The 15,401-nt window shown below is 45.8% G+C and overlaps 1 protein-coding gene across 2 annotated transcripts in view; it reads right to left on the bottom strand.

The window, feature by feature from the left end:
* Positions 1–2,608, bottom strand: part of LOC119173978 (cadherin-like and PC-esterase domain-containing protein 1) — a 64,708-nt gene extending 62,100 nt beyond the window's left edge. For both annotated transcript variants that reach the window (XM_075894945.1, XM_075894946.1), the window contains exon 1: positions 2,293–2,608. The gene's annotated coding sequence lies outside the window, so the exon portion shown is untranslated. The remainder of the gene's footprint in view (positions 1–2,292) is intronic.
* Between the last annotated feature and the right edge of the window lie 12,793 nt (positions 2,609–15,401).

The following is a 15,401-nucleotide window of genomic DNA, read 5'->3' as shown; positions in this document are numbered from 1 at the left end:
CCATGGAGAATGAACTCCACGTGTGCACCGTTTTCAGTGTACGCAACAGGTTCTGAGTGGGAGTGCTTAGAGGGTAAAATAAATAAGAAAATACAATAATAAAAAAAACAGGACAAGAGAATCCTTTGAAATCCAAGCACGGAGTTTCAACACTTCGTCGCCTCTTTTTGACTTTGAGGGCTCTATAATCCGCACTCGCCTGGAGTATATACGGTATAGCGCTCTTTAAACCGTTCTTTGAAACTTATGGCCTTGCGGCTTATTCTGGGCCCACCAGCCACCGAAGAGATTCCGAAAACTCATCCATCCATCCCACCCTTATTTTTCAGATGCAGCTGCAGACTTTAGCCTCCCTCTTTCTATCTGCGTCTTCATTTTATCTATATACGTCATCACTACGCATCTTGAAGGACAAGTTTCGATAAAACGAAAAGCTTTCTCCAGGGCACTTGAAAAACGAGCACTTCTCGTGGACGCTGCCGTGCCAACACTTATTGCTATATTCGTGCCTCTTGTTTATACTCTTTCTCCAGATTTCTTTTTGTGCTCTATATTCTATTGTGTTTATACAAGCTCTAAGGGGTAGGCTTTTATCTCAAGCCGTTTTCGTATAGGCGGTTCGCTGAAAGTGGTGCGACCAGCCCTATATGAGGACGCCACTACATGGCTCAGGGTATGGCACACTTGATGGGGAACCAACGTCTGTGTTCTCGAACATTTGTCTCTACATTTGCGCTGCGTGATTGGCCCGCTTCGTTTCCATCTCTCTTTCACTTTTTTCCTTCTTTTTTGATATTTGGCTCGTTTTATCTTTTCGTGCTTTTCTATGCTCTGAAAACTTGATGCCTATGTGTTGGCTCAGCGCATGTATATTAAGATGCGCATCTTTGTTTACAGAAGCTTATGTTTCTTCTCGTGGGTGTAGTTTATGACCGTTGTAGCCATCGATGTGGGGGCATATGCGCTGACAGTCTGAGTGTTGTTGCTTGCGTCGCCCGGCTCATATGACCGTGGCACGGAAGAATGGCATACCAAAACAATTCGGAGAAATGGACGCTTGCGACATGACGTGGGCGTAGATCTTGTTTTCATAACGGGGCAAAAGAAGACTTGAAGTTTCTGTCTTTGTTATTGTTTGCTTCCGTTGTGAAAACGGGCAAATGTTGACATAACTGTGTCTTGCAATAGGTCAGCTTCTATGCGTCCAGTCTTTCTGCGAGTGTCAAGCTCTTGAGAAGAAATGTTGTTACCGAAAGTTTCGTTACAGCCAGATACTTCAGCAGAAATGATATTCTAGAATGACGCAAATACTTCACGATAGTCAATGGATATTTGGGGTTTAATGTCCCAAAACCACCGTATGATTATAAGAGACGCCGTAGTGGAGGGCTCCAGAAATTTTGACCACATGGGGTTCTTTAAAGTGCGCCCAAATCTGAGCACACAGCCCTGCGGAATTTCCACCTCTATCGAAAATGCAGCCGCCGCAGCCAGGATTTGATCTCACGACCTGCGGGTCTGCAGCCGAGTACCTTAGCCACTAGACCACCACGGCGGGGCTACTTCACGGTAGTCACACACACACAAAAAGAAACATGAATAGGCGGCAACGCAAATTGCTAATTGACTGAAGAAAAAAATGTAGACGAAGCAAATTGTGGTTTGATTGTTCCCCGTTACACAATACTGAATAAGAAGACAAATGATTTCGATGTAAAGCAAAAAACATGTAACTTTCTCCCTACCAACGTCCGCTCTTATTATTGAGTAGCTCAACAAATTCAGTCATGTACGTTGTAATGAAAAGCCTTTACCAACACAGGTAGGCATAACTTTATCCTAAACACAGCCCGCACTGATAGCTTCAAACCTCTGCGTGCACTTTTACTTGCTCAATATGAATGGCCACTAAATTCCTTCCGATATAAGTCACACATTGCTTGTTCCGCACAAACACCGTTAATTCTCCTACGTTGATTTCAAATTTTGATTTGATGAAGCAACTAGCATGTTCGATCTATCAGTTGTGCATAGGTCTGAGGTTGATATATTATTACAATGGGAACAAAAACATACAAGGGCGCAAAGACTAATGAAACTTTTTTTTTCTTTCGAAAACGTGACCATATTTTTTTGTGTATAATCATTCTTAGTTCTTCCTTCTTGCAATATTCGCGGGAGAACAATTTCTTTGAACGCATTGAAAGAAAAAAAAATATAAGGAGTTATATATCTAAACGAATTCACTCATACACAGATAGTTGTAGCACACTATAACAAGTACAAACTTACCGAACTAGCGATCTCTCATTGTCCACGTTAAAATCTCCGCCTGTTTCAGTCACTCCGTCGTCGCTATAGGGGAAGCTAGTCACTCCAGGATTTTACCCCGTCGGGACGAACGCTTTCCAGGCACCACACCGCAACCTCCGGACCGCGCGGCGGTGGCGCGAAAATCACGCTCGACGAATCAGGCTGTTCGTCTTCCCGATCGAGAAGAGAACGTTCCGCTCGAAGCCAGGCTGGATCTGAAGCGGCCGCTGAAGAGGAACAGCCTCCCACAGGGAAGCGCCAGAGAGGGGGCGCGCGCCGGTCCGGCTGCTCCGTCTGCTCCCGAGGATCATCTGCATCCGGGATGCTCGACAGCGGGACTTGGTGGTGTTGGGCGCCCCCTTCCCTCCCCCATTTTCTCTCTTCCTCTTCGTCTTTTTCTGCACCTTTCTCTCTATCTGCGAGCCCCGTTAACCTTCTCGCCAGGGAACGAAGGGGCGCCCCTTACTCTCCTTCTCGTTCTCTCTCTTTTTTTTTCTGCGTCTCTCTCGCTCCACCACAATGTCTCCCCCTCCCTCTTGCCCGCACTGCCACGCGACGGAGCACTCCGTTATCCACCGTTTGCCTACTTCCCCTCAAGACACTGAAGCTGCAGCTAATGCATTCAAGGTCTCTACTGATGACTGACTAAAAATTCTTTCATGAGTGATCTTATTTTGTAACGTAATCATGATTGCCATTCACTAATGATAGATTTTTTTTTACATTGTGTTTGGAAGGCGTCGATTTCACTCGCGCAAGCGAAGTCAAGCACCACCAATTTCTTTGGACTGCATCAGCGGGATAGGACCCTTGAGCCCCGAGTTTCTTAATTTATTTGCGGTGAAAAGTTTACAGTAAAAGGCAGTGAAGTAAATGCTCGATTCGACATAATTTCATGATGTTGGCACAGCCAGCTCTAACGCAGCCTCCCAATGTTTGCAAACCTCAAAAAAAAAAAAGAGTCAGTTTGACACTTTACTGGAAGTAAAAGGGAGGTTGAAAAGAGGGAGAAAGAGAAAGAGAACTGTACGCAATCACAGGAGGTACATATGGAAACAACTTTATGAAAGTGGATGCATCACTAAACTCTGTAATGTGGTGACTTTCTCCCCGAGGAGGGCAGATTTACAGTTAGTTAGTTAGTTAGTTAGTTAGTTAGTTGGTTAGTTAGTTAGTTAGTTAATTAGTCAGTCAGTTAGTTAGTTAGTTAGTTAGTTAGTTAGTTAGTTAGTTAGTTAGTTAGTTAGTTAGTTAGTTAGTTAGTTAGTTAGTTAGTTAGTTAGTTAGTTAGTTAGTTAGTTAGTTAGTTAGTTAGTTAGTTAGTTAGTTAGTTAGTTAGTTAGTTAGTTAGTTAGTTAGTTAGTTAGTTAGTTAGTTAGTTAGTTAGAAGTCTACCAGTCTTGTGAACAAGCAGTGGGCAGGCATTTTGATTTGAGTAGGTGGGAGTGACTGCTCGATTATGAGATTGGTTGGTCAAACTTAGTCTTTATCTAGGCATGTGTGTATGTAGGCCGTCGCTAAGTGGCATCTTGCGGTGTCCGCTGGTTAGCGGAATGGACCACCATCCAGTTTTGAGATAACGAGTTTCTAATTTCTCCTCCGGAGGACCACGCTTAGTAGTGTGGTGTAAGGAGCGCCAAGCGTTAAAAAAGAAAAGAAAAAGCAAATACGATCACCTTACAATCTAACAGATACACTGTTGTTAATTGGACCCCCGTGTCTCCTTTTACCGGGAAGTCACGAAAGCTGGAGAGGAAATCGGTGTCGTCAGCACCAATCACGTCCTCGGAGTTAGCGAGTGAGTGAGTGAGTGAGTGAGTGAGTGAGTGAGTGAGTGAGTGAGTGAGTTAGTGAGTGAGTGAGTGAGTGAGTGAGTATAGCAGGTGGTGTGTGCCACGGTCACGCCAAATATTCTTTTTCGGCCACTTGGTGCCGCCACTATCAGTCGTTGCCCCGCTTGCGTGACCTTTTAGACACGGCGTCGCCCGTCCTCTAGGGACGGCGCGTCTTTCCAACGATCTCAATTTACAGCTTTTCTGAAAGCAAACGACCAAAGCGTGACGCTGGCTTCAGGCCGTTAAGTCTTTGGGAAAGTGCCACAAAGGGATTTTCTTGAGTTGCTGTAGTTCTGTTCGTGTTTCTTCCTCCGCTTCACCTTGAAGTGGTGCTGGTAATGAAGCCTTTCCTAAAGTTTCTTTTTTCTGTGCATCTGAGTCGCATGTCTTTTCATAAAGGCCATATCTAAGGTTAAAGCTAGTAAAGCAAACAGTAAAAGAGTTACGCAAATGTGTATGGGTGATAACGAAAGTGTGTAGCCATATGCAACGAGGAGGGAAATACGTAACCCATCGATTTTTGTATTTCCTGTATAGTATCCGCTGCACGTCCGTATAATGATTGTCGGGTTCTTAAAGAACCTATTGAGGCACGAAGTTACAATGAGAGAAGCGTGCCCACACGTGTAGAGAGAAGAGAGAGAGAACAATGTGTAACGAAAAGTTGTAGATGTTGTCGAATGACGTCCCCCCTACCTACAGCTCCCGCATCTTGCTTCGAGATTAATTACAACAACGAAAATAGACTTCGCAAGCAACTCCCCGTTTTCGGTTAAATTGGGCACTACGTGTTTAGCATGATAGGAAGGTGTTTTTAGAGTACCTTTTTTTTATTTTACAATGGGAAGTAAATGTGAAAGCTGTAAGTCCTAGGCCTTACATCTCCCACGGCAGGTCGTAAGACCTGCATGACGCATAAGTATACAAGCATCCTAGAAGAACTGGCTCGTGCGGCGATAAATCAGGCAGCCTTTACTATACTGCTCCTTTCACAGTACACGAGTTGCTTTGTGAAGTTAAACCACCCCCATTTTAAATTGAATGCTACCCCAGCATAAAGCTGACGGAGTACTTCACTTCAGCACTCCTTCATGGCGAATATGGCCACCACAGGTATCCATACGGTTATTCTACCATGACCCCGCGCATGCCCACTTGCAACACCGAATGAACGAACACGCGATGTCTTGGTCAGACCTTTCATGATATGCACGCAAGGGAGGTATAAACTATAGAAACACGGCCGAAGGGAACAAAGCGCTGACCAGCGAGCATATCCCGCCGACGGCCACCGAATTAAGCCACCGCGTCGTTCATCAGTCGGGCGGGAGCGTCGCGCTGCTGCGTCGGCGATTGACATACGTCTGCCCACAAGGGGAACAAAAGGAAGAAAGCTAGCTCTCAATCCGGAATGCGCAATCGCTTTTCGGGAACCCGGCTGGGGAAGGAGCTGGAGGAAAGGGGATGACACGGTCAACCAGTTCGAAGCCTCCACATCAATCCGCGTGTCCAATATATAGACGGCCGACGGTCATTCACCGTTCGGGAGGCCTCCCCAGAATCTCCTCCCGCTCTCGTCGTCGCCGTCGGGGGCTTAAGCCTTCGGGGAAGCCGCGCGGGCGGCCATCTCACCCGGGAGCTGTCAGGCGCGTTCAATCCCCGGGAGCGCATCACGAGCGCGGGACGTGGAGGAGCCCAGAGTTAGAGCCCGTGGTGCTGCGCGTTCCATAGACGCTCCCCATCGTCATTATTCCCTGTTCGGCGGCACGTCCTCCCCTAGACGCGTCTACAGTGGCCAGTGCAGCATTGTATGGACGACAGGCTGAAACATGTATGTCTGTGGTCTTTCGTGCTTACTAAGCGTTGGCCTTCACACTCTAGTTGTGCACGGTGTTCGATTTAACAATGTTATTCAAGAAATTCTACCATGGATCATACTCAAGTGAAAAAAAAAACGCAATATTATTTTTTTACCTTACGACTTACGGCACGCTGCACCACCTTACGATTCGAGTGGCCTGTCATGATACGTGCGTCAAGAACTTCGTCTTGAAACGGAAGCTCTGTCATCTTGATCATAAATATCATAATAATCAGACATAATAATGGCCCGTACGCGATATCTCACACAACCGCGACACAACATAGCAAGGAGAACATCCTAAAAGCGGCACAATGCAAAGCGCCGCGACATTCATCAACACAATGTTCGTTTCATGAAGGGCCAAGTCTTGCGCACTGGTAAGCAACTTTGACCTAGACATGCTGTCTCAACTCCAGCGCCCTCCGACAGCAAACGGACGCATTTCACACGTATGTACTAGCACATACGTTGTGTGAGACCACTGCAAAGAACGAGTCGGTAACAAAACGTACACCACACAAAAGAGAAGCCGCATCGACAAATCAGAGCACTGAAGCCATTTTCGCCAAGCTTCGGCATCGCATCTAGATGCAGATGGCAGTGTATAGTACAGGGCAACGTGGAGGGAACACAATGTGTCGCCTTTCGATTCGAGACACCACGGCATCCATGAAATGCCAAGAACCGAGCCTCGCGGCCCGATTAAGCCGCGGACTCGTTGCTACCAACTTTCAATCGCAGCAACACGAACGATCTCACTGCGGCGAACAAAAGAGCCGCCTGTCACTTGACGGGATCAGCTTGACACCGCGCCAGCCCTGTTTTGTCTCTGTCCTTAGGCCTAACTCGGCCATACAAGCGCTGTGACGGCAAGCTTGGAAGCTTATCTTTGATTCGAAAGGAGCCCGCTCTTCTGTTGTCGCCTGTGCCCGCCAGCTCACCTCTCACAGAGTGAGGGGGAGAGAGGGAATCACTATCGGCACAACTCGACAGGCTGGCACTGGGACCTCCGAACGGAGTTGCAGTGGGTCCGTAGCATGTTGCCTTTCAAGTTAGGCTAAGTCTACTTTTCTGAACTACCGAACATGTTATGGTGTTGAATCTGTGCCACATTTTGATCAGAGAGAACAGCAGCTGAAACGGAAGCTCACATAATCTCTTATGCATTCGTCTATAAGACGACCCGAAGGAGCAAGCAGTTTCCCGTACTTGTTCTTTTCCATCTCAGTCTATGTATGGACCCTCCCTTCCCCATTTGCTGCACCTAATATGATTCTACAATGCTTGTGGGATCAGTTGCATTGGTAGCTTTCTGAACCTTATGACTGCAAAACCGCGCGAAAAGCCAAGGCACAAGAAGAACAAGCGGCATCAAGCGCTGTATCTCACCTGGTTCCGCATTGCCTCTATAATCGGCCCAAGTGATGATCTCATGTTATGACATCATCATGTGACATCACGTTATGTGGCATCACACATTTCGGTATCTATGACGTCATTATAGCTCCATATGGCGACGCCATCATGTGATTTTTTTTCTTTTGCGTCAGTCGTCTTGACGCCGACTATCAATTCACTTTATCGATGAGGCATCTAAGGGCCTGGGAACATGCAGGAATGACATTATGGCGAAGTACAGCGGCTGTTGAGGATGACACGAGCCTAACCTCGTCGTCAGTAGCTGTCGTCCTAGCTCTCTAAATTAGGTGTGGATCATTGTCAGCTATGTAATTTACTTGCAGTACATTTACTACTTCGCTTTGACGAGCACACTGACACGACCTAACTTTTATAAAGGCATTTTATAACTTTTTTATAAAGGCTACAAAATGCAACAAAATGTCGCTACCAACTCTACCACCACCATCAGCGGACCCTGTTACCCATGAAAACGTAAAGAGCAAATGGTCTACCGGTACACTACTATATAGTGAATACCATCACACGGCCACTCTGTTAACTATGACATCCAAACCAAGTGCTGCGTTTGCCGTCGAGTGAGCTACAGTCCAACTCCACTGGTGCATTGTGCTCAAAGCCATTCTGCGGGTCAATGCATTCTTCTAGGGCTTTCTCAATGCACAACAATGCACAAGCTATAGTGCCATCGTTGCGTTAAGTAGCCATTGCTGGTGGTATCTTTGCTTTGTGAAAGACTCTTTCCATATGTAGCGCTTTTTGGTTGATCTGATATGTTCGTGAGGCAACAATAGGCGTTCAACACATTGGTGATGCATGCTTCATTCTTTATCTATAATGTAGCACATGTTGTCTTGCATTTCATATTTTTCTGATACAACCACCTTCTCCTTCAAAGTGTTCGGATTCTTGTTTGCCCAGGAAGCTTTTATTCACACACAAACACACACGCTTGATTATTTTATACGGAAATTATCTATCAACTATAGCCCAACAACAAGTTCGTTTAGTTTTGCTCCCCAACGCCTGCATCGCTGTTCTCGATTTCTCGATAACTGTAATTAGGGCATATCATTTCTTTTTTTTTCTTTTTTATATAAATATAGCTCTAAGGACGAGCAGCGATGGCGTAGTGGTTAGAGCATCCGCCTCGCATGCAAGAGGTCCGTGGTTCAAATCCCGGTACCGCGCAGTTCCTACCCGGATTAAAAAAAAACAAAAAAAAATCCGCGTGTTGATGGAACTGCATGAGGAGGCCTGGGGTGCGGCCTCACCGGCAAACACCGCCGAGAACGCACTCCCTCACCAGAGAAGGATTGGCCACCCTGGTGCAGTATCTGGCCACTACCTCCCACATGCTTACGTCAAATAACTCACGGCCCTCAGTCCCCAGCAGCTGCGAAGCAACTGACCACGGCGGCGGTCAGATCTGCAACGCAGCAGAGGGTGCTAAGAATCTCTGGATCCGGACAGGCCGCCATTGGAACCTGAACTTGGCAACGTTTAACGCTAGAACCTTATCTAGTGAGGGAAGTCTAGCTGTACTATTCGAGGAGCTAGAGGGTGTTAAATGGGATATAATTGGGCTCAGTGAGGTTAGGAGGACAGATGAGGCCTATACGGTGCTACAGAATGGGCACGTCCTTTGCTACAGGGGCTTGGCAGACAGAAAAGAACTGGGAGTGGGGTTCCTAATTCACAGAAACATAGCTGCCAACATAGAGGAATACTATAGCATTAATGAAAGGGTGCCAGGTATCGTAATTAAACTGAATAAAAGATACAAAATGAAGGTAGTACAGGCTTACGCGCCTACATCCAGCCATGATGACGCCTCAGTTGAAAGCTTCTATGAAGACGTGGAATCGGCAATGAGTAAGGTAAAAACACAGTATACTATGGTGATGGGCGACTTTAATGCAAAGGTAGGGAAGAAGCAGGCTGGAGACTAGGCAGTAGGAGATTATGGCATCGGTACTAGAAACGCCAGAGGAGAGCTACTAGTAGAATTCGCAGAACGCAATAATTTACGGATTTTGAATACCTTCTACCGAAAACGAGAAAACCGCAAGTGGACATGGAGGAGCCCTAATGGCGAAAATAAGAACGAAATAGACTTTATAATGAGTGCACACCCTGGAATCGTTAAGGATGTGAAAGTGATTGGCAAGGTACGATGCAGTGACCATAGAATGGTACGGTCTCGAATTCGCCTAGACTTGAAGAAAGAACGACAGAAACTGATACGCAAGAAGCCAATCAATCAGCTAGCACTGAGAGGGAAAGTACAGGAATTCAGAGTGTCGCTGCAGAACAGGTATTCGGCTCTTAGTGAGGAAACCAACCTTAGCGTAGATACAATGAATGATAATCTGACGAGTATCATTACGGAGTGTGCAGTGGAAGCTGGAGGCCGGATAGTTAGACAGGACACTGGCAAGCTTTCCCAAGAAACGAAGAACCTAATTAAGAAGCGTCAAATCATGAAAGTGTCAAGTACAACAGACAAAATAGAACAGGCAGAGCTTTCGAAGTTGATTAATAGACGTAAGGTATGCGATGTAAGAAGGTATAACATGGAGAGAATGGAACACGCTCTGAAAAACGGAGGAAGTGTCAAAGCATTGAAGAGGAAACTTGGGATAGGCAAAAGTCGGATGTATGCACTAAGGGACAAAGAAGGCAAAATAACTACCAATATGGATAGGATAGTTAAAATAGCGGAGGAGTTTTACAGAGATCTGTACAGTAGCCGAGACAACCACGACCTTAATACTATAAGAACTAGCAGTAACCCAGATTACACCCCACCAGTAATGATAGAAGAAGTCAGAAAAGCTTTGGAGAGCATGCAAAGGGGCAAAGCTGCTGGTGAGGATCAGGTAACATCAGATTTGCTGAAAGATGGAGGACAGATTGTGTTAGAAAAACTAGCCACCCTGTTTACGAGGTGTCTCCTGACGGGAAGAGTACCAGAGTCTTGGAAGAACGCTAACATCATCTTAATACATAAGAAAGGAGATGACAAGGACTTGAAGAATTACAGGCCGATCAGCTTGCTCTCTGTAGTATACAAGCTATTTACAAAAGTAATTGCTAACAGAGTAAAGAAAACATTAGAATTCAATCAACCAAAGGAACAAGCAGGATTTCGAACAGGCTACTCAACAATTGACCACATTCATACTATCAATCAGGTGATAGAGAAATGCTCAGAGTATAACCAACCACTATACATAGCCTTCATAGATTACGAGAAGGCGTTTGATTCAGTAGAAATATCAGCCGTCATGCAAACACTGCGGAATCAGGGCGTATATGAAGTATATATAAACATTCTGGAAGAAATCTACAGGGGGTCAACTGCTACCATAGTGCTTTATAAAGAAAGCAACAGAATACCAATCAAGAAGGGTGTAAGGCAGGGGGACACAATTTCCCCAATGCTATTTACCGCGTGCTTACACGAGGTTTTCAGAAGCCTAGAATGGGAGCAGTTAGGGATAAGAGTCAATGGAGAATACCTTAGTAACCTGCGCTTCGCCGATGACATTGCATTGCTGAGTAACTCGGGGGACGAATTGCAACTCATGATTACGGAGTTAGACAAGGAGAGCAGAAAGGTGGGTCTTAAAATTAATCTGCAGAAAACGAAAGTAATGTACAACAACCTCGGCAAGGAGCAGCGCTTCGAGATAGGTAATAGTGCACTTGAAGTTGTAAAAGACTATGTCTCCTTAGGGCAGGTAATAACCGCAGAGTCGAAGCACGAGATTGAAGTAACTAGAAGAATAAGAATGGGGTGGAGCACATACGGCAAGCACTCTCAAATTATGACAGGTAGATTGCCACTATCCCTCAAGAGGAAGGTTTATAACAGCTGTATCTTGCCGGTACTTAGCTACGGAGCAGAAACCTGGAGACTTACAAAGAGGGTTCAGCTTAAATTGAGGACGACGCAGCGAGCAATGGAAAGAAAAATGGTAGGTGTAACCTTAAGAGACAAGAATAGAGCAGAGTGGATTAGGAAACAAACGGTGGTTAAGGATATCATAGCTGAAATCAAGATGAAGAAATGGACATGGGCAGGGCATGTAGCGCGTAGACAGGATAACCGCTGGTCATTAAGGGTAACTGACTGGATTCCCAGAGAAGGGAAGCGGGTTAGGGGGAGACAGAAGGTTAGGTGGGCAGATGAGATTAAGAAGTTTGCGGGTATAAATTGGCAGCAGCAAGCACAGGACCGGGTTAACTGGCGGAACATGGGAGAGGCCTTTGTCCTGCAGTGGACGTAGTCAGGCTGATGATGATGATGATGAGCTCTAAGGCAAGACAATTAGACGGAACACGATGAATCTTGATGATGAAGGCGCATATACGTGCCAAATTTAATAAAAAGAGGATAGCGAAGGAAACGTGTGACAGGGGGGTGTCTTCTCTCTTACAACAGACACTGAAAGAAGTGAACAAACAAGAGGTTACCCCTAACGACCGCGCCGGACGATGCTCCAATCATGTTGACAGTTCTCAACGTGCGTCAGTGAAGCGATTGCACACCGTACAATTATTTCTCGACCACCGCTAACGGGGTGCCCTAATAAAGCTCAATCCCCTTCCTCTCCCTTCCGCTAGCGCCATCGTGCGGTGTCGGGAAACGTGCTCCGAGAGCGTTTCTTAGCGCCGTACCCGCTTGCTACAACCACTGAGCGCTCGACTCTTTTACTGCCCCGGCGGCAAACCAGAGCGAAACGAACGACGCCTTTTTCTGGGCCAGCTCGGAGTGGCTCCGTGAACCAGTCACATCGGCGCCGTCAACATCGATTTCCGCGCGGCGCCAGCCTCAACGCCACGAGAATCCTTTTCTTCCACTCGCCGCTGGCTCTCGCAAGTGTTTGTCCCCGAAGCGCTTTGTTTTGTGTTGCGCCGACGCCTCCTATACTCGTAATGCCGTTCATTGGACTTCATTGTTATCGTCTTCATGCTTACTCGTTGTCTCAATCGGCCGCTTTTAAAAAGGATTTTGAAAGAACATTTCAATACTGTGCTTGTTGGTTGTTCTCTCAAAGATGTGCGCCGTCTTGGAGGGACCGTCAGTTTATTGTGATAAACCTGATACATTAGTTGGAAAACATTAGAGCACATCTCTTTGAAGTGACCAGCTTAGAGAGATTAATGAACTAGTTATCTTCAGGAGAACCAAGGTGCTCCATTTCCATGCACAAGATCTAACTATAGAGTGCTATAGAATATGTGAAATTCTACATATTATAGCGTGCAGTATACAGTAAGCTTTCTGTTTCTATTCTTTCGGCACATTGGCTTGACAAGCTCACATTTGTCTCGTGTTTACGTTTAATTATACAGCTCGGCAGCAAACGAAACGCAGTACAAAGGCGCTTGCGGTGCACGCATACGCCCGAAAATTACCATGTAGTTACCATGTAGTAACCATGTAGTTACCCTTCTTTCAAGTGCCGTGTCATGCCCACCCCTCATGTAATGTCCCTATGGGACCTTTGAGGAATCAATACATAAATAAATAAATAAATAAATAAATAAATAAATAAATAAAATAACTGTACACTAGCGAGATTTTCTTTTTTTTTCTTTTTGAAGCTTGGGCATCTTTTAGAGCGGACGTTGCCCAAATGCATGGTTATTAAGAGAACACGTAATTCATGTTATTTGACCGCCTGTGCATGTGTCTTGCGCGAGAGATAGACATTGACTATATTAATTTTAAAACAAATCCTCTTTCTTACGCTGGAATTAACAGAGTTAAGTTTACAGCCTTACTTAGTTTTTCGTAAAATATATATTTAAAGCTCGCAAAATAATCGCTGAATTGATTTCAGCCTTTTCGCTAGGTTTCAAGATTGCAATAGCAGCGGCACGTGTTGGTTCCGAAGGAACATCCGGTCACTTCAAATATCACCCTGACATCGAAATCGAAAGCTCGTGTTTTTATGATCTGTTAAAGTAAGCAAAAACTCGTTTTCCGCTTTCAGCTAAAAAGAAGGCGCTTAATGGGAAGAACTATCTCTATAAGTTTGACCATGTTAGACGTCAGAGACGTGGACCTAATATAATTCAAACCTGATCCTTGTTTGTTTGTTTTCAGTATGGAAAATACCTTCGATACTTTCCAATCGTGTGGCATCCAGGAGTTCTTTAACCTCCTCAGTCCCAAGAATGCACTGATGGAAAAGTTCTTGCGAAACTGTTTTATTCGGCTTCCTGCATTTAAAAACAGACGCACAAAACATATGTACACAAAAAATTTAACAGTTCAAAATGTGATGCTACCCATTAGGGTATCCAAGAACTTATGAAGGCTCTATGATTGCGTGCAACAAAATAATCGGACCGACATGACTTACAATATGATCTTCAGGGCGTTCACAGCTAAAGTAATGTTTTATAGACGTTGTCGTGGACGCTACAACTAAGGAAAAAAATCGCAGCACATGCACAGGGGGAATGATTTGAGTGTGGCGAAGCATCCATCCATCCATCCATCCATCCATCCATCCGTCCGTCCGTCCGTCCGTCCGTCCATCCATCCATCCGTCCGTCCGTCCGTCCGTCCGTCCGTCCGTCCGTCTGTCTGTCTGTCTGTCTGTCTGTCTGTCTGTCCGCCCGACCGCCCGACCGCTTGCTCCTATCATACAGAGCGTACGGACGGACGGATGCTTCGCCCACTCATCATCATTCACTCCGTGGATATTCTGTGAATTTTTATGGTGTTAGTGACGTGCGAGTGACTCCATCAAGATGTCATTCACACTAGCGCTACCTGATGAGTCATTCGTACACAACTAGGTGGTTACGTGCCACAAGGGATGGACAGACCCATGGCTTTAGGAGCTTCGCCGCTAAAAAAGCTTTTGCTTTTCACGAGAACGCAGTGAGCACTCTTGCACTATGCAGCTATTTTCCTTCACTCGTTTTCCGAACAAGACTAACCTTCATGTGCGCGCACATAAAGGCTCCCTAACGTGACTGGACACATGGCGCCACTTCTGAAATGTGCTTGTCAATATCATGCATTGTATGTCTCCTGGGTCATGGTTGACAGTCCTGGCATATTGTAAACTTTCTCAGCTTTGTCTCTTATGCTGCTGCCTATACGGTATGCTTTCGCCGAGCTTTCGTGAATTCTATTTGTTGTGCCTGACTTTTCTTCTCCAGAACCTCAACTTTTCGATGTACCTCTGTCATTACTCGCTCTATAATCGAAAAATTTAACAGTTAAAATGGCAGCATATCCATGGAGTGAATGATGGATAGTGGGGCGAAACATCCGTGCGTCCATTCGTTCTTGCTTCCGTCCATCCATGCGTGCATCTGTGTTGCCGCCCATGCGTCCATGCGTCCATCCGTCCATGCAGCCATCCATGCGTCCGTCCATGCATCTGTCTGTGTGTCCGTTCGTCCACCTATTCAACACTTCAAGTACCACCATCTCGCATCTTTTCATCATATATTCCTCATATAGAAGCACCGCCATCCAGTGGACATTCCAAGGACTGAACGAGAGGAGGCACACGCGCACTTTCTTATGGCTTGCGCTTCGTGTCTACTTCCCACCTTTAACCACCTCGAGATATTGTACATGCTAGTTCACTGTATTCATGGCACTGCGGCACAACGCTCGCTAAACCTTCCTGAAACCTAGGAGGTTACGCCCAGCGAGTATAACGTAGTAAACCCTTTCTTGTCTTCTGTGCGTTCCGATGGAGGCGGAAATGTTGTAGGCCCGTGTGCTCAGATTTGGGTGCACGTTAAAGAACCCCAGGTGGTCTAAATTTCCGGAGCCCTCCACTACGGCGTCTCTCATAATCATATAGTGGTTTTGGGACGTTAAACCCCAGATATCAATCAATCATTCTGTGCGTTGTTGAACAATAAAAAATTCACAGCGTGCGCGTTAACTAAAAGCCGAATTCTCCGGTATCTCATTCCCTCTT

This window comes from Rhipicephalus microplus, chromosome 5 (genome assembly GCF_043290135.1).
Source record: "Rhipicephalus microplus isolate Deutch F79 chromosome 5, USDA_Rmic, whole genome shotgun sequence".
Taxonomy (NCBI): domain Eukaryota; kingdom Metazoa; phylum Arthropoda; class Arachnida; order Ixodida; family Ixodidae; genus Rhipicephalus; species Rhipicephalus microplus.
The sequence above is the reverse complement of the archived record's forward strand: the minus strand, read 5'-3'. Positions and strand labels throughout refer to the sequence as shown.